The 20,978-nt window shown below is 37.8% G+C and overlaps 1 long non-coding RNA gene across 1 annotated transcript; it reads right to left on the minus strand.

Annotated features, from left to right (window-relative positions):
• Positions 1-519: 519 nt before the first annotated feature.
• LOC119817842 lies at positions 520-7,540 on the minus strand. The gene is made up of 3 exons (XR_005285954.1): positions 7,484-7,540; positions 3,429-3,536; positions 520-654 (listed from the first exon to the last, which is right to left on the minus strand). It is a non-coding gene; the product is annotated as an uncharacterized LOC119817842 (long non-coding RNA).
• Between the last annotated feature and the right edge of the window lie 13,438 nt (positions 7,541-20,978).

Below are 20,978 nucleotides of genomic sequence, written 5' to 3' on the forward strand. Positions count from 1 at the left end.
AGAAAAATAATCACAACCAGCTATTTATTCCTTAGAGCCGCAGAAACAAGAAAAGGGCAGTGCAATACAATGCAGGTCATCCAGACCTTTGGTGCCACTCTACTTGTCAGCATAGAAAGAGGCCAGCATGGAAAGAGGCCAGCAGGAATCCAGAATAGAGTACCTAGACATAAACAGCAATCCACAAAGCTGTGGAGTCAGGAAATGGACCAATAATGACCCGAATTACATTTGATCCAAATCATCAACTTCATTTCCTATAGTAATATTTTCTTGGTTACTTTCCCAATCATTCTTAAACACTGAGGTTAGGTGTATAAGATGGTTCCTCTCTCCCTCCCTCCCTCCCTCCCTCCCTTCCTTCCTTCTTTCTTTCTTTCCTTTTCTTTTCAGATTTCAATGTATAGCTCTGGCTGTACTGAAACTCTACATAGGCCAGGCTGGCCTGAAGGTTACAGAGATTTCCCTGCCTCTTCCTCTTGAATAATGGGTGTAGTCAATGTATTGACAGTCACATACCTGTGTGATTCTGGAGGCCTTGCTTGGTTCTGCTATTCTGCAGGCTACAGCCATTCCATATTAAGAAAGAAGATGTTTATACCATCCCTTGCTGAATACTCTGGGCAGTGTACTTCCTTTATTTGAGACTGCTAACTAAGAAGGCAAAGAAATGGAAGTGGGCAGGATATTCAAGAACATTGTCAATCCTGTGTGAATGATACTTGAACTGGGATGTCTTCTCTGCTTTGAAAATTCAAGAATTATTTCTTTTTCTTTGTTTATTTTATTATTTTTTATTTTCTGTTTCTTTGAGACAGGGTTTGTTTGTGTAGCCCTGGATGTCCCAGAACTCACTCTGTAGGCCAGTCTGGCTTCAATCTCAAAGAGATCCATCTGCCTCAGCCTCCTAAGTACTGGGATTAAAAACATTTGTCACAATTGCCTGATCCCTTTCTTACCTCTAAAGAGACAAGGTGCACAGACATCATTGTGGCCATAGTTACTGGAAATTAGTCTTCATCAATGACTAGTGGGGTGTTTTTATTCTGCTCTGAGGTAACCCTCTGTATCTCAAAGTGAATACTCAATGTGGGTCATTTAGAAGTTTTTAAAGGTATCACCACTTTCATCTGTTGGGAATTTTCATGAATATATACCATCATGATACATAAATGGAACTTGATATATATTTATATATATGACATATATTTAAATGAGCAATATATATTAAATGAGTAATATATATATATATATATATATATATATATATATATATATATATATATATATACTAGTTCTCCAAGAGAATTCAGTAGATTGGAAGTAAATTTCTTTTAATATCATCTGCAGTCACCGAGCTAGTCAAGGGTCTAGTTTCTATTCATCACTTCTTTAAGACTTAAGAAAATATACAAAGAACTTTTCCTAAAGATACAGGACAGAATGTCAATACTGGGAAAATAGTGTCAAGTCATGTTCAGATTTAGTTCAGCAATATAGCCTCAACTGTGGTGATCCACCAAAGGACTGTTAGCTAGGAAGATGGAATTCAGGGTTATAGTCATGATTTCATGTAAAAAAAGATTCTAACATTCTAAAATAACTGAAAAGCATGGGTTAATTTTACATTTTTGTTCCTTATCAAATCAACAGACTTTCAAAACAGTATCCAAATTTAGTAGATCTCAGAACTTTAAATTTTACTGAAATTAGTTCATGGTTGTAATAGGCATAACTTAAAAGGAAACTGTATCTCTATGTTGAAGTTTTTTAGTCCATTTAGAAAAAAAAAATCACAGAACTTGTCTGTCTCTGGAATCCTATCACATAATCTCTACATAAGACAAAGCAGATGGTGTTCTGGCATAGATGGGATACTGGTCCTCCAGTCCCTCCTTTTACTGATGAGCTATTTCTAGTTGAAGGTTATTGGGGGAGAGAAAATTAGTTTTCAAAAAGTGGATGTGGCCACTTGTTGATTCCAAGCCCAAGCAGATGGCTTATATGAACAGCACTATTTGGACTTCGTAGGTTTTCTATATAAGAAAAACAAAAAGCATAAGCTTAGATGGGTGGCTTGTTAAGGGAGATATAGGGAGGAGTAGTATGGGAAATGGTAGGTAAATTTGCCCCTATTTTATTGTATGTATGTACAAAATTTTCAAGAATGAAGAAATATTAATAAATTACTGTAGTAGTATAATTATATTTGTATTAAAAGAGGGATGCCTGACTTTAATGTGATGACCAATAAAAAAATCTCTTACATAAAAATGGTGATTTTTTTTACTTACATGTGAGTTATACTGTATATACATCTTTACTGCCAACATTTAGTCCTTTCATACAAAGTTAATAATTAATTGGAAGAGAGTTAATTGACCTCAGTGTCATCTGTCTGCCCAAGGCCCTGTTATTTATCTAACTGATTTAAAATCCAGAAACACTGACCTTTAACCACTTCTTTTACGTAAGGTCCGTGGCTGCCCCTGAACTGTTTGCATAAACAGTGTAGTTTGTGTATAGTTGCTTCTATTGCAAGAACAAAATTTAAGTGTATTCTTATAAGCTCAAATGAAAATCTTAGAAAAATATTTTTATAGCTTTTCTTGTAGAAAACAATTTCCTTATGTTTAAAAAAATCAAATGCATGAAGATGTTACCATGTCCTGTGTGTCTTTCCCAGAAAAAAAATATCATGGAAGCATTCTCTTTCATTTTTTTCTTTTCTTACCCATTTAAAAAAATTGAGATTATGAATCCCACATTACTCCTTTCCTTTTCTCCCTTTAGACCACTCAACATTCCTAATGCTTTAACCCTTATTACACTTCTTCATGTGTAGTGACTCCCAACCATAAAATTATTGTTTTGCTACTTCATAACTGTAACTTTGCTACTGTTTTCAATTGTAATGTAAGTATCACAAGAATAACCTTGGAAAAGTGCTATTCAACCCTCAAAGGTGTCATGACCAACAGGTGAAGAATCACTGTTCTAAACCTTCCAATATATCTCTCCCAACCCTCCTTTAAGTTCAGGCTTTCTTTTTAAATTGCTTTTGCATACATATATGTATATACACATACTCTTAAATGTAACTTCTGTCCTTATAATGTTACCTTATACATGTATATATGTATGTGTGTGTTGTCACTGAGTAAACAATTAGTATGCCCTTCCATGGGGAACACTAACTTTCACTTTCCTAGCTTTCCGAAGGTACCTATAGATCTTTGTGTAGGGTTAAGTTCTCATAAGCTTTTCTTTGTCCAGTTTAGCATGTGTATTGGTATCAACTGTGTTCTGCTCTTATTCAGGCAGTCATGTTGGTGAGACTTTGTAAGTGTAGTTTCTGATGTTACTAAGAGATACAGTCTCACAGTAACCTCCATGATCCTCTGGTTTTTGAAATCTTTCCACCTCACCTTCTTCAGTGTTCCCAGTATCTTAGGTACAAGTGTACTTTGTAGATGTATCCATTAGGACTGGTATCCACAATCCTTAGATTTGGTTGTAGTGTTCTGTAATGGCATCTAATGGTGTAAAGAGAAATTTTTTTGAGAAGGGAATCAAAGACAGATACACAAAAAGATAATATTTTCTTCTATTTAAAAAATATCCCTTTTGCTGAAGACATAAATTATTTTTGTTGTTACACATAAACAAATCAAGCTGGTCCCACCCAGAAATTTCACTTCTTGGCAGAGGCTGCTCATTTATTTCTCAGTCACCCAGATCCCAAATAATCACACAGAAATTATACTAATTACAGTGGTGTTGGCCAATTGCTTAAGTGTGTGTTTAGCTAGCTCTTACATCTTCAATTAATCCATTTCTATTATTTTATATTTTATCACAGCAGTCGTAGTTTACCATCAATTTCTGGCACATAGATCTCTTTTAGAAGCTACATGGTGGATCCCTGGCTCCATCTTCTTTCTCCTAGCATTCATCTTAGTTTTCCCACTAGCTCTAGTATGCTCTGCCATAAGCCAAAGAAGGTTTTTAATCATTAACCAATGGAAAAAAAATATACAGAAGGACTTCCCACATCATTTCCCCTTTTTCTGTTTAAATAAAAGAGGTTTTAGCTTTAACATAGAAAATTATATATGCAAGACATTAATCAAGAATGAATCGCAGTTATAATATTTATATCTACTTTATCTTTTATCATAACAAAGGAAAAGTATAATTATAACTATCTATTTGTTGTTTGAGGTTTTCTGTCCTATCTGGTTTCCCTAGTCATTAGGTCCTAAAGAAATCACACAGAGGTCTACATTAAGTATAAACTGATTGGCTCATTAGTTCCGGCTTCTTATTAACTCTTATAACTTATATTAGCCCATTATTCTTATCCGTCATAGCCACATGGATAGGTATATCTTGCTTCTTCTGTGGCAGGCTCACAACTGCAGAAAGAGCTTCCTTCTTCCCAGAATTCTCCTGTTCTCATTGACCTGCCTCTATTTCCTGTCTTGTTGTCCTGCCTATGCTTCCTGCCTGGCTACTGGCCAATCAGCATTTATTTGAAATATAATTGACAGAATATAGACAATTGTTCCATACCACTCCCCCCTCTTTTTTTTAAAAAAAAAAAAACAAGAACTCTGAATCTAATATCCTTTGTTTAGCTTTTCTTCTGACCATTATCCATAACAACTTGTAACCAAAATCCTAAACAAAAGAAAATATCCATAGTCCATTATTTGGGAATGTGTACGTTGTATTCCAGGCTACTTTCTGCTGGTTGGGGGTGCTGATAATCTTATGGGGACCTAAAGAAAATTTAGAGTTATAATCAAGCCCTGACTGGAGTATCCTGTGGGGCTTGATCATTTAAGGCAGCAGTCTTGAATCTGTTCTGGATAAAGGACTCAGACATCTGGGCCATCTGTTCCTACTGGAGATTTCTCAGGAGGTCTTCCTTGATCAAACCTGATTTTTCTTAACTGAGAATAAATCCATAGCTTCTCATTTTCTGTGGAAACAAAAGCAAATCTTCTTTTCCAAAGTAACATACCTTTTGACTTCCATTTTAAAGTCAAGGCATTTACAAATATTTATGTTTTATTAATCCAGCAGCATTTATATTTAAATGTCTTTTAGTACCTGTTGCTCCTTCCTCAGCATTCAAACAATTCAAACATAACATAATAGCATACAGTATCCATACTCTTTGTGTGTTTTACATCTTTTATGGGGTTTTATTTTAACCTATGTTTCTTTTATTTTTTATTTTTAATTTTTGGCTTTTTGAGACAGGGTTTCTCTGTGTATCTTTGTCCTGGAATTCACTGACCTGTCCCACAGCTGTTCAGTCCCAAAGAAACACACAGAGGCCTACACTAATTATAAACTATTTGGCCTGTTAGCTCAGAATTATTAGTAACTAAGTCTTAAAGTTAAATCAACCCACACATCTTATCTACATTTAGCCACATGGCTTTGTACTTTTCTCAGTGAGGCATTCTAATCATGTTTCCTTTGCTTCTGGCTTGTGACTTTCTTCTTCCCAAAATTCTCTTAGTAGTGTAGTCCTGAATATATGTCCTGTCTGGGTATTGACCAATCAGTGTTTTAATAAACCAATATGAGTGACAAATCTTTACAGTGTGCAAAAATCATTATCCAACAACAAGCTTGCTTCTTTTGTTGTTGCTGCTTCTTTATTTCTATGTTCTACACACCCACTCCCCATCATATGTCTAACTACTGTACATTTTCTCCAATTCAATTATGTGAGCTGTTGCTTCATTTGACAGTTTTATTTGCTGTATAGAAGCCTTTTACTTTTATGAGATTCCATTTGTCAGCTGTTGGCCTTTTCCCTCAAACTAATTGGAGCTCTACTTGGAAAATTGTTACCTGTGTCTATAAGTTAAAATTTATCCCCTCCTCCTTTTCTCTAGTCATTTCAGGTCTCAAGTTTTATGTTGGGGTCTATGTTCAATTTGAAATTGAGTTTTGTCAAGAAGAAACATTTTTCTTTGGGGATGTAGCTAGTAGAAGGATGTAACCTATTTAACAGTGGATGGACCCATAGCCATACACATACATAAAAATAATTAATTTTATGTGAATGGGTGTTTTCTCAGCATGTATGTCTGTGCACCACATATGAACTGGTATCAGTGGAAGAAAGAAGAGGACACTGGATTGGAATTTTAGGTAATTGTGAAACAAAATATGGGAGATAGAAATCAAATGTAGGTCCTCCGGAAGAGCCGCCAGTGCTCTTAACCACTGAGTCATCTTTATCAGCCCTACATGTAAATGTTAAAATTGAATGAAAGAGCATTAAATTGTAACTGTATTCTAGTCACATTGCCCTCTAGAATTTCTCCAATAGGAATTTTAATGCAGAGGGATGATATTATCTTAGAACAGATCTTGTTACCCCATAAACAATGTAAAAGTGAAAAACTTATGTGGAAAAGGTCTCTGAATTAATTATAAAAGGTAAATTGAAACTTTGTCAATTAGCGGGTATTGACTCTGCAGAGATTGTAGTGCCTTTTACTACTGATGAAATATAGAAAAGGTTATGGCAAGACAATGAACCTTGGTAAAGAGCTTGTGCTATTCTTTTTTGGAGAAATTCAATTATCCCAAAAGTGAAAGATTTAACCTTATAAAGAGAACTTCTTGGATTCTTTCCCAAATTGTATGTAATGCTCCAATAACTGGAGCCTGTACATTTTATACTGATGCAAATAAATCTGGAATAGCAGGTTAAAAATCATAAAAATTAAATAAGGTGGAACAAAGTCCTTATAATTCTGTCTAGATGGCAGAACAGTATGCTATTCTCATGGTGCTAAGTGTTTTTTTTCTGAGTCTAATATCCTTTGTTTATCTTTTCTCCTGACCATTATCCATGGAATTTCATAAAAAAAAAATCATGTCAATAGCAAATGTTGAAAGAAAGAGATTTCTATTACACAGAAATGAGCTAAGTAGATTATAATTAGATATCCTACTTGCTTTTCCTATAACCAAACATCTTTGCCTTCAGGAAGTAACCCAAAGGGTACTCAAAGGAATGAGATCTAGCAGATGGATGTGTTCCACTTTACGGAATTTGGTAAATTTAAATATGTGCACCATACCATAGACACCTATTCAGGTTTTCAATGAACAACTGCCTTGAACTCATAAAAGGCTGATTAAGTAATTACATATTTATTAGAATTTATGGCCATTATGGGTATACTTGCACAGATAAAGACAGATAATGATCCAGCATATGTCTTTAAGAAAATGGAACAGTTTTTGATTGTAGTGAGGAGCTGCGGGCAGGCCTGCTTTTCATCCCGCCCAGCTCCCGGCCGCCTGGCTAGCTTATGCCCCAAAATAACAACACACAATATACATTCATTTAAACACTGCCTGGCCCATTAGTTCCAGCCTCTTACTCACATATTAATTAACCCATATCTAATAATCTGTGTAGCACCATGAAGTGGCGCCTTACCGGGAAGATTCTAGCCTACATCCATCTTGGGCTGGAGCTTCATCGCATCTGGCTCAGAGAGGAGAGGTGGGGCAATTGACTGAGCCATCTACCTCACTTCCTTCTTCCTGTTCTGTCTACTCCACCCACCTAAGGGCTGGCCTATTAAATGGGCCAAGGCAGTTTCTTTATTAACGAATGAAATCAATACAAACAGAAGACTCTCCCACATCATTTAACCCTTTTCTTTTAAAACACAAAAAGAAGGCTTTAACTTTAACATAGCAAAATTACATATAACAAAACAGTTATCAAGAATTACAGTTACAATATTTATATCTACTTTACCCTTTATCATAAGAAAGGAAAATAACTATAACTATCTATTCTTCAACTCCATCAAAGACTTCAGAAGGATATAATATTACCTAAGTAAATGAGAAGTAAGCAACTTACAAAACTCTAGAAATCAGAGAAACATCTTGCTGCCTGGACAGTCACCCAAAGTTCCTCTGTACCGTTGGGGCATCCATCTTTGGCCTTCAGGCCCATAATATCCAGAGACATTTCCATGAAGCAGGAAATTTCGAAGGCAGTTCAGTCATTATCTGCTGTGTCCTTCAGAATGTCTCGCAGACTGTTTCATGAATCAGGAACCCCGAAAGACCATCTCACCCTTAGGCAAGTTCAGCAGTCCTCTCTCTGAGGGTTCTCTGTGTCCAGTTTATGCAACAGTCCAGGCAAGAGCAGTTTCTTACCCAAATGGCTATCAAACTCCATAAGTAGCCTATTCTATGCCCATCTTCCTTTTGAAGTAGCTGGTGCTTCCAGGAGCAGATGTGTCTCATTGTCATGAAAACCCTAAGTTATACTTCCTGCTCTTCCTGCAGGGGTTGTTCTCCCCAGATACTGCCTCTCTCTTCCTGTCCCTTCCCAGCTTGCACCCAGAACCCTCCCCACGCTTCATCCTCCGGTCTTTGGGGCCACAAAATCCCACAGCCCAGCCTGTTTGGGTGCCTGGACCAGGAATTGAGTGCACCCAGGCCGGTGGGAGATCCCCTGCTTCATTAGCCTGCCTGCAGCAAGGTAGGCCCTTTGTCAGCGAGCTGCTTGGCCTGCAAGGAGACCTGACTGTTTGCAAGGAGACACCCAATGAATGATCCATCATTCATTGGGGTGAGTTAGTGCCTGAACCAGGGCAGCTGCCTGGAGAGGGACCACGGACATTCCCCAACCCCCCCCCCCCCCACACACACACTTCCTGCTCTTCCTGCAGGGGTTATTCTCCCCAGATACTGCCTCTCTCTTCCTGTCCCTTCCCAGCTTGCACCCAGAACCCCCCTGCTTCATCCTCCCATCTTTGGGGCCACAAAATCCCACAGCCCAGCCTGTTTGGGTGCCTGGACCGGGAATTGAGTGAACCTAGGCCGGTGGGAGGTCCCCTGCTTCATTAGCCTGCCTGCAGCAAGGTAGGCCCTTTGTCAGCGAGCTGCTTGGCCTGCAAGGAGACCTGACTGTTTGCCAGAGGATCCATCATTCATTGGGGTGAGTTAGTGCCTGAACCGTGGCAGCTGCGCGGAGAGGGACCACCGACATTCCCCAACCCCCACCCCCTCCACACACTTCCTGCTCTTCCTGCAGGGGTTATTCTCCCCGATACTGCCTCTCTCTTCCTGTCCCTTCCCAGCTTGCACCCAGAACCTCCCCCCCACTTCATCCTCCCGTCTTTGGGGCCACAAAATCCCACAGCTCAGCCTGTTTGGGCACTGGGACCTGGAATTGAGTGCACCCAGGCTGGTGGGAGGTCCCCTGTTTCAATAGCCTGCCTGCAGCAAGGTAGGCCCTTTGTCAGTGAGCCGCTTGGCCAGCAAGGAGACCTGACTGTCTACCAGAAGATCCATCATTCATTGGGGTGAGTGAATTGAATTCATTGGGGTGAATTGAACTTCTAAAAGAAGACCCAAAGGGGATTATTCAGAGGAAGAAATGGGCAGGCGCCAATGCAAGAATTCCTCCAACAATTTGAAAAACAACATGAAAGCACCAGAACCCAGCAAACTTATAACAGGAGGACTTGAACACACTAATCAAGAAGAAGTAGAAAAAATTGACTTTATGAAAGTAATAGAGTCCCTTAAACAGGAGATGAAAAACTCCCTTAAGGAAATGGACGAGAAGAATAACAAAAAGTTTGAAGAATTGAGTAAATCTGTAAATGATATCCTAGGAAACCAAGAAAAAACAATCAAACAGATAATGGAAAAAGTGCAAGACTTGAAAACTGAAATGGAGGCAAGGCAGAAAACACAACCCGAGGGCCAGCTGGATATGGAAAATCTATGTAAACAAACAGAGACTACAGAAACAAGCATAACCAACAGAATACAAGAGATAGAAGAAAGAATCTCAGATTCTGAAGATACCATAGAGAAAATAAACGCACTGATCCAAGAAAACAGCAAATCCAACAAATTCTTATCACAAAACATTCAGGAAATCTGGGACACAATAAAAAGACCAAACCTAAGAATAATAGGCGTAGAAGAAGGAGAAGAATTACAGCTCAATGGTCCAGAAAATATATTTAATAAAATTATAGAAGAAAAGTTCCCAAACCTAAAGAAAGATATTCCTATTAAGGTTCAAGAAACTTACAGAATACCAAATAGACTGGATCAAAAAAATCATCCCCTTGCCATATTATAATCAAAACACAAAACATACAGAATAAAGAAAGAATATTAAGAGCTGCAAAGGAAAAAGGTCAAGTAACATATAAAGGTAAACCTATCAGAATTACACCTGATTTCTCAATGGAAACCATGAAAGCCAGAAGGTCCTGGATAGATGTTTTGCAGAAACTAAGAGACCATGGATGCAAGCCCAGATTACTATACCCAGCCAAGCTTTCATTCACTATAAATGGAGAAAACAAAATATTCCAGGATAAAAACAAATTTAAACAATACAAGTCACAAATCCAGCCTTACAGAAAGTAATAGAAGGAAATTCACAAACAAAGGAGTCCAGCATTGCCTAAAATAACTCAGACATCTAGCGACCCTTCACCAGCACATCTCAAAGAAAGGAAACACACAATCTCTACTACCAAATAAAAAATGACAACCGGAGTTAACATCCACTGGTCATTAATAGCACTTAATATCAATGGACTCAATTCACCTATAAAAAGGCACAGGCTAAGAGCTTGGATACGAAAACAGGATCCAACATTCTGCTGTTTACAAGAAACACACCTCAACCACAAAGACAGAAATCTACTCAGAGTAAAGGGTTGGGAAAAGGTTTATCAAGCAAATGGACGTAAGAAACAAGCGAGTGTGGCCATACTAATTTCTAATAAAGTTGACTTCAAACTAAAATCAATCAGAAGAGATGGAAAGGGACACTTTATACTCATTACAGGAAAAATCTATCAGAATGAAGTCTCAATCCTGAATATCTATGCCCCTAATACAAAAGCACCCACTTATGTAAAAGAAATATTACTAGAACTCAAGGCAGCAATCAAACCAAACACACTGATAGTGGGAGACTTCAACACTCCTCTCTCACCAATGGACAGGTCAATCCGACAGAAACCTAACAGAGAATTAAGAGACTTAATAGAGGTAATGAACCAAATGGACTTAACAGACATCTATAGAACATTCCACCCAAACAGGAAAGAATATACCTTCTTCTCTGCGGCTCATGGAACCTTTTCGAAAATTGACCACATACTTCGTAACAAAGCAAACTTCCACAGTTACAAAATCATATTAGTAACCACCTCCATCTTATCGGATCACCATGGATTAAAATTAGAATTCAACAACAACGCTACCCCCAGAAAGCCTACAAACTCATGAAAAACTGAACAGTCAACTACTGAACCACACCTGGGTCAAGGAAAAAATAAAGAAAGATATTAAAGTTTTCCTTGAATTTAATGAAAATAAAGACACAACATACTGAAACTTATGGGACACTATGAAAGCAGTGCTAAGCGGGAAATTCATAGCACTAAGTGCCCACTTAAAAAAACAGAGAGGGCACACATTGGAGACTTAACAGCACACCTGAAAGCTCTAGAAAAGAAAGAAGCAGACTCACCTAGGAGGAGTAGAAGACTGGAAATTATCAAACTTAGGGCAGAAATCAACAAAATAGAAACACAGAAAACAATCCAAAGAATCAATGAAACAAAAAGCTGGTTCTTGGAGAAAATCAACAAGATTGACAAACCCCTAGCCAAACTAATCAAACGGCAGAGAGAGAACACACAAATTAATAAGATCAGAAATGAAAAAGGGGACATAACCACAGACACAGAGGAAATTCAGAGAATCATTAGATCTTTCTACAAAATCCTGTATGCCACAAAATTCGAAAATGTAAAAGAAATGGACACTTTTTTAGATAAGTACCATATACCAAAGTTAAACCAGGACCAGGTGAACAATCTAAATAGTCCTGTTAGTAGCGAAGAATTAGAAACTGTTATCAGAAACCTCCCTACCAAAAAAAGCCCAGGACCAGATGGTTTCAATACAGAATTCTACCAGAACTTCCAAGACCACCTAATACCTATACTCCTTAATGTATTTCATAATATAGAAACAGAACAGTCATTGCCAAATTCCTTTTATGAAGCTACAATTACCTTGATACCTAAACCACACAAAGACTCAACCAAGAAAGAGAATTACAGGCCAATCTCACTCATGAACATCGACGCAAAAATTCTCAATAAAATACTGGCAAACCGAATCCAAGAACACATTAGAAAAATTATCCACTATGATCAAGTAGGCTTCATCCCAGAGATGCAGGGCTGGTTCAACATACGGAAATCTATCAATGTAATCCATCATATAAACAAATTGAAGGATAAAAACCATATGATCATCTCATTAGATGCAGAAAAAGCATTTGACAAAATTCAACACCCTTTTATGATAAAGGTCTTGGAGAGATTAGGGATACAGGGGTCATTCTTAAATATAATAAAGGCTATTTAAAGCAAGCCGACAGCTAACATCAAATTAAATGGAGAGAAACTCAAGGCCATCCCACTAAATTCAGGAACACAACAAGGCTGTCCACTCTCTCCTTATCTCTTCAATATAGTGCTTGAAGTTCTAGCAATAACAATAAGACAACACAAGGAATCAAGGGGAATCGAATTGGAAAGGAAGAAGTTAAACTTTCGTTATTTGCAGATGATATAATATGATAGATACCTGAAAAACTCCACCAAAGAACTCCTACAGCTGATAAACTCCTTTAGTATCTTGGCGGGATACAAGATAAACTCCACAAAATCAGTTGCCCTCCTATATACAAAGGATAAGGAAGCAGAGAAAGAAATCAGAGAAGTGTCACCTTTCACGATAGCCACAAATTGCATAAAATATCTTGGGGTAACTCTAACCAAGGGAGTGAAAGACCTATTTGACAAGAACTTTAAGTCTTTGAAGAAAGAAATTGAAGAGGATACCAGAAAATTGAAGCATCTCCCTTGCTCTTGGATTGGGAGGATCAACATAGTAAAAATGGCAATACTACCAAAGGCAATCTATAGATTTAATGCAATCCCTTTAAAGATCTCATCAAAATTCTTCACAGATCTTGAGAGGACAATAATCAACTTTATATGGAAGAACAAGAAACCTAGGTTAGCCAAAACAATCTTATACAATAAAGGAACTTCTGGAGGCATTACCATCCCTGACTTCAAACTCTATTACAGAGCTATAGTATTGAAAACAGCTTGGTATTGGCATAAAAATAGAGAAGTCGACCAATGGAATCAAATAGACGACCCAGATTTTAACCCACAAACCTATGAACACCTGATTTTTGATAAAGGAGCTAAAAGCACACAATGGAAGAAAGAAAGCATCTTCAACAAATGGTGCTAACATAACTGGATGTCAACCTGTAGAAGAATGAAAGTAGATCCGTGTCTATCACCATGCACAAAACTCAAGTCCAAATGGATTAAAGACCTCGATATCAATCTGAACACACTGAACCTGTTAGAGGAGAAAGTGGAAAGTGATCTACAACATTTGGGCACAGGAGACCACTTCCTACGTATAGACCCAGCAGCACAGACATTAAGGGCAACATTGAATAAATGGGACCTCTTGAAGCTGAGTAGCTTATGTAAAGCAAAGGACACTGTCACTAAGACAAAAAAGCAGCCTACTGATTGGAAAAAGATCTTCACCAACCCCGCAACAGACAAAGGTCTGATCTTGAAAATATATAAGGAACTCAAGAGACTAGACTTTAAAATGCTAATTAACCCAATTAAAAAATGGGGCACTGAACTGAACAGAGAATTCTCAACAGAAGAAGTTCGAATGGCCAAAAGACACTTAAGGGCATGCTCAACCTCCTTAGCAATCAGGGAAATGCAAATCAAAACAACATTGAGATACCATCTTACACCTGTCAGATTGGCTAAAATCAAAAACACCAATGATAACCTTTGCTGGAGAGGATGTGGAGTACGGGGTACACTCATCCATTGCTGGTGGAAATGCACACTTGTGCAACCGCTTTGGAATGCAGTGTGGAGGTTCCTCAGGAAATTCGGGATCAACCTACCCCAGGACCCAGCAATCCCTCTGTTGGGAATTTACCTAAGAGATGCCCAATCATATTACAAAAGCATTTGTTCAACTATGTTTATAGCAGCATTATTTGTAATAGCCAGAACCTGGAAACAACCTAGATGCCCTTCAGTGGAAGAATGGATGAAGAAAGTGTGGAATATATACATATTAGAGTACTACTCGGTGGTAAAAAACAATGACATCTTGAATTTTGCTCAATTTTGCAATTTTTGAGTTTTGCAAATGGATGAAAATAGAAAACACCATCCTGAGTGAGGTAACCCAGGCCCAAAAAGATGAACATGGGATGTACTCACTCATAATTGGTTTCTAGCCATAAATAAAGGACATCAAGCCTATAATTCGTAAAAACAATCCTAGAGAAGATATATAAGAAGGTGAATATAAAGAAAAACATATAGTTATCCTCCTGGATATTGGAAGTAGACAAGATTGCCGGACAAAAAATGAGAACTTGGGGGTGGGGTGGGATGGCGGGATGGGGAGAGAAAAGTTTGAAGTGGAGGTTGGCAAGAGCTTGGGGTAATAGGATGGTTGGGATATAGGGAGGGTGGATATGGGAACAAGGAATTATATATCTTAATTAAGGGAGCCATTCTAGGGTTGGCAGAGACTTGACTCTAGAGGGGTTCCCAGGTGTCCGGGAATATGCCCCCAGCTAGTTCCTTGGGCAGCTGAGGAGAGGGTGCCAGAAATATCCAGATCCTTTTGCCATACTCATGAATATCTTGCATATCACCATAGAACCTTTACCTGGCATTGGATGGAGAAAATGACAGAGCCCCACATAGAAGCACCGGATTGATCTCCCAAGGTCCTGATGAGGAACAAAAGGAGGGAGATCATGAGCAAGGAAGTCAGGACCATGAGGAGTGCATGTACCCATTGAGTCGGTGGGACAGATCTAACGGAGACCACCAAGTCCAGTTGGAATGGGTCTGATGGAACAGGGAACCAAACCAGACTCTCTGAATGTGGCTGACGGTGGAGGAGGACTGAGAAACCAAGGACAAAGGTGATGAGCATGAAATCTACAGCATGGATGGGCTCACTGTGAGCCTTGTCAGTTTGGTTGCTCACCTTCCTGGACTTAGGGGGAGCTGGGAGGACCTTGGACTTAACATAGTGAAGGGAACCCTGATGGCTCTTTGGCTTGGAGAGGGGCAGAGTGGTGGTATGGGTGGAAGGGAAGGGAGGGTAGGGGGAGTAGGAGGGGAGGAGATGGAAATTTTTAGTAAAAAAATGAGAAAAAACTCTAAGTTATTAAAACTTTTAAAATGCCATATTCTATAGTCTTTGAAAGATATTAGGAATGCCTATCGTACTGAAATATATCTCTATATATCTAGAAAATCTAACATGATTACAAGCTTTACTATTATCGATGATTATCCATTAGCAACCTATATTTCCTAATTATACATTACATTCTTAAATCACAATACCTTAATCAAGATCAGAAATACATATAACAAGATTGACCTTAAAGTAATATCATTAACCAAGATTCACAACAATCCAACCTATTTATATCTATATCATTTGATCATTATAATATTAAGCATATTATAGGTATAGCACACAATCCTGCAGGTCAGGCAGTTAGTTTTAGAAAGATCAAATAAAACTATGAAAGATATGTTAAACAAACAGAAAGGATGGAAAATACCCCTAGGAATAGATTACATAATGCTTTATTAACCTTGAATTTTCTTCACACTAATGAGAAAGGGAAAATAGCAGCAGAGAGACATTGGATAATAGAAAAGTCTTCTGAATTCAATCAGCCGATATATTTCAAGGATGTGTTGACCTCACAATGGAAGCCAGAAGATGTGCTATGTTGGGTAAATGGTTTTGCTCTTGTTTCCACAGGAGAGGAAAAACTAAGGATACCATAAAAATAATAAAGATTTGCTTTGAAAATGAGAAATCTCTTGAAAAAAAGAAATGACAGCTCATCCACAATGGTGACAACCATACAGGTGGCAAGGAAGTCTTATAAGGGTTGCGGAAGGGCTCTATTTTTTGTATATATTCTTTATTTATGCAATGAATCATAGGTATGGGAGATGAATCTGTTATCATTCAAAACAAAAATGTAGAAATTTTAAGACAAAGAATAATTATTTAAAAGTTACCTAGGATGGGAAAAAATAAATACCAAATGCACGAATGAAGGTTAGTCCCTTCTTTCTGACAGTTATAATTATTCTACTACAAAGACTCCATCTGCATAAAATTATTGTTTTATATCATGAACAGAAGAGAGCAAGCATATTTCAAATAATCAGTTTTAGAAAAATGAAAGTGAGCATGCTGGTTACCTTTAACTATTAGTTTGCAGAAGTCTAGAATCATCTGATAACAAATCATCTATTGAGGTGTTCCATGAATCAGACTGACCCATGAACATGTCTGTGGAGCATTATCTTGATTATCAATGGACATTCAACTCTTGGCATCCCTGGGGTGTATAGAACATGAGGGGACTGGCTGAATCTAAGCAAGCCAAGATGGAACACATACTCATTCATTCTCCTCCTGCTTGTGGACATGACATAAGCTGTGAGCAGTGGTCTCAAGCTCCAGCCTCTGTGGCTTTGCTGCAATGATGGACTGCACTCATTCCTTCACTGTTCACATTTTGCTTAATTTATAGAACATTTGTGGCTTTCTTTCTGCTTGAGAATGCCATAAAGGGGTCCTAAATATGCCTCAGCATTGCCTCTGGCTCTTTTCAAACTTCACCATCTCAAATTCATGGTTTAATTCTCATTTTTGCATTTGCAGTAGGAAGAGATTTTTAAAATATCCACTACTGGCCACATGGAGAGAACAGGTGTTGACAGAGTGCCCAGTTCCACTTGATATACATGTAAAAGGCAACTTCTTCTTCTACGGCTAAGGCAAACTTGTAGAAGAGAAGTGACAGGCCAGAACGCCAGAAAGCCCCCTGCTAGCATAGTCTAGCTATATTACAAGGTAAGTGCACCCATGAGCTATCAACAATATGACTGCCTGAGTAAGAGGAGCTTGATGGCACCACAAGTTGACATGCCAGTCTGGGCGATGGGAAATTCCACAAGGTTTCATGCCTTGATGAAGAGTTATAATTATACTTGCTGAAATAGGGAGAATTAGTTTCCTTCAGGGATGAGCTCCCATATAGATCTTGCAAAGCCAAGTGAACAGACTTGGACATGTATACCTACAAACAAAATTAAATGGATTCAGTAGATTTTATGCACAGACACATCTAGAGAGAGAGAGAGAGAGAGAGAGAGAGAGAGAGAGAGAGAGAGAGAGAGACAGTGACAGAGAGACAGAGACAGACAGAGAGAGAGACAAAGAGAGAGAGCTGACACACTAAACCTCTATCCATATAGTCACAGATAGTGTAGGTATCTCCTTCACATTACATTTTTAGGATGCTTTATCACAGCAACAGAAGTGTTTCACAGGGAGGTGTGTCTTTTTCAACACTGATCAAGGAGAGACAGCTTTGATATTTTTCTTAGCAAGTTCAGGGGGTTGTGAAGTAATAGAGGATTTCTTTGTAGGTTTAGCCACAGAATAGTAAATAGAAGTTGAGTGTTATTTACACAATTACTGAATACAAAGGATTTTTTCTTTCTTTGTTTTTGTTTTTTTCAAGACAAGGTTTCTCTGTGCCTTTGGAGCCTGTGTTGGAACTAGCTCTTGTAGACAAGGCTGGCCTCTAACTCACAGAGATCTGCCTGCCTCTGCCTCCCAAGTGCTGGGATTAAAGGCCAAAGGATTTTTTTCTATGATTCAAGGATTATCTGCAAAATTCAAGCAAGCAATCAAATTTAGTATTTACTTGTAGATCATTTTGTACATTGCATGAGTTATAAAGATATCCATGAACACTATGTTGTATAAGATTTTTTAAAAATTTTATTATTATTATTAAAAATTTCTGCCTCCTCCCCACCTCCCATTTCCCTCCCCTTCCCATAACTCCCCTCCCCCTCCAGTCCAAGGAGCAGTAAGGGTTCCCTGCCCTGCAGGAAGTTCAAGATCCAACCCACTCCATCCAGGTCCAGGAAGGTGCACATCTAAACAGACTAGGCTCCCCCAAAGTCAGTACATGCGGTAGGATCAAAACCCAGTGCCATTGTTCTTGGCTTCTCAGTCGGAAGGGCTCTATTCTTGTCTTTGAAGGAAAATACTAATCTTCAAAAGGCCAAGAGACCCTGGACATCTAGATGTCTCAAGAGAAAAAGAGAATTATCCTGATAGGATCACTAAGTGAAGAGAATTATGACTTATGAGGACATGTAATCTAAGGCTAAGAATCTCAAAACAAACTAAAAATAATAATTATGATTCACTTAAAAATCAAAGCTGACTTTGGAATTTGACACTGGCTCTGTTCTTCTCTAAATCCAAGCATGTTCTTAAAATAAAAATTCAGAGATTCTGTCTCATGTCAGGAGCCATGATCTGGGAAAGAAAGAAAAAAGAATCCAGGAAAAATTTTTACTTTTCTTCATACCTATTTTGTCTCTATTATACCTTTCATTGGATATATATGTCTGTATAAATAATGCTTAAGTTTTCCTCAATGAACAATCAATTTTCCTGCAGTAAACTTTGACATTTCCAGGAAGAAGATTGGGCCCCACAACAACAACTGCACCTTGTTGATATGATGTCATTATGCTGATAGCACTACTATAAGACCTGTTTTGAGTACCAACAGCTCAAGATGATTTCAACTTGGTTAACCAAAATGGTGCATATTTTTACATTGTTCTGGCCAGAACTCCAAATAGAAACCTTAGAAAAACTCTACTGAATACTCAAAGACTATTTGAAATTACACCAGACAGTAATCTTGGAACTTAACCACCATTTTACATTCACAAGATCTTATAGAAAGAACATGCCCCCATGACAGCTGGAAGTAATTTTAGAAGACAAGGTCTCCTCTCACATCAAAGTTTGTCCTCATAGTTAGGGGCATTATTTTCGGGTTTTTATAATTGGCATAGGGTTGGGGATTGGGGAGAAAATTATGTAGGCTCAGGGATCTCTTTGAAAAAAAATGGGGAATTGGATGGGATAATAGATTAATGTGAGCTTACTTACATTAATAATAATAATGAGTAATACAGTGAATACTTGTGAGATATTATTTATAGGCAATTTACATTGGTATAGATTCTTGCATATTGATACAAACTTAAATTATATTGAACGTGTTACTATTTTTGTCTGCAATATTTGTACACCTAGGTAAAGTTATTTTGACATATTGTATGTATGTATGCTTCTACTTCTGCTTAAAACCTTTTTTGTATATTGTTACAATTTTAGGATATATTTATCATATTGCAATGTATACTCCTACCCCTGATCAAGATACTTATACATTGTTTACATTTTGAGGCCATTGTCCTCATTTGTAGCACATTTGTTTATTGTATAATATTCTAATATTAAATCTTAGTTTTTAAGTTATATAGGCATTAAGAATTATAGATCAAAAGTCATCTATGTTTGTCATACTTATAGTTAGACAGCTCAAGTTTTTTAGATGCATAGAGATTGTATTCTGCATAGGTAGGTAATCTTCAACCACTTCAAAGAGCTGTAGAATATGGTATTTAAATAATTTAGAATTCTGTTGAAGTGAGACGTGATTGTTCCTGGCAATTCTGATCTATTCCAGAGAGAATGTTGAGCACCTAAGACACTCCAATTGGAGCTTGTTTTCTTCTTGGAAAAAGTGGCCTTTGGGCAAGGAACTGCCCATGCATTGACCACTGACAAAATGCACAATGTCTAGATAGGACAAGCAGGATACATGAACAACAGGGTAAGATGGTTTTGAAAAATTTCTTGCTTCTGAATATAGTATGACAGTTACTCTAGGCCTTAGCCAAAGTTGGTTGCTCCAACATTGAAAATGAGACATTGGGTGATTGCCCAGGTAGCCAGTTGTCTCTGTCATTTGTTACACATTTTGGAAGTTGTTTGATTACACTTCCTGCTTACTCAAGTAATATTATTTCCCTTCTTGGATCTTTGATGGGACTGAAGACCAGATAGTTGTAGTTACTTTCCTCTTATGACTTAACCAAGTTATTTATTATACAAGACATAAACTCATTAGGATAGAATAATTATTGAATCATTTATCACATGGTTCTTGTTGATATATTTGCTTTTATTGTATATAATATTGTATTAGGCTTAGAACCCTCTTATTTAAACAAAAGAGGGAGTGGCTGTAGGAATTCCTACCACCAGTAGCCTTTAAGTTACCCACCCACTTGGACATGACCTTTTATACTATTTATGCCAATGTAAAGTACGCATTCAGTCTCTTTTCTAGCTGTGGGATTCGGTTGCTGTTCCCTGTTCCAACAGAGGGTTGTGATTAGTGAGTCTACTCCTAAATAAATAATAGTCTATTATTCTCAATTCTGAGCTAGTGTGGTATTTTTTAAGCATCTTTCTTCTTATATTAGTCCATATTTTCTGTCTGTGTTAGCCAGGTGGCTTGGTACCTTTTTCAGCAAGGCATTCTCATCTTGCTTCTTCTGTATCTGGGTGATGACTGCAAACTAAATCTTTCTTCTCCCTAGAATTCTCTTATTCTTATAGCTCCACCTCTACTTCCTGCCTGGTTACCCCATCTACTTCCTGCCTGGCTACTGGCCAATTAGCATTTTATTAAACAGGTACAGAATACAAATCTTTACAGGGTAAAACCATTGTTCAACAGCACATTCTATCTCTCTTAGAAAAGGAAAGGCTTCTAAATGATAACAAAACAGAACAAAATAAAATATAAGAAAAAAATCACATTGAAGGTAATCAAGGCAAATCAA

Source organism: Arvicola amphibius, chromosome 6, assembly GCF_903992535.2.
Source record: "Arvicola amphibius chromosome 6, mArvAmp1.2, whole genome shotgun sequence".
Classification (NCBI taxonomy): domain Eukaryota; kingdom Metazoa; phylum Chordata; class Mammalia; order Rodentia; family Cricetidae; genus Arvicola; species Arvicola amphibius.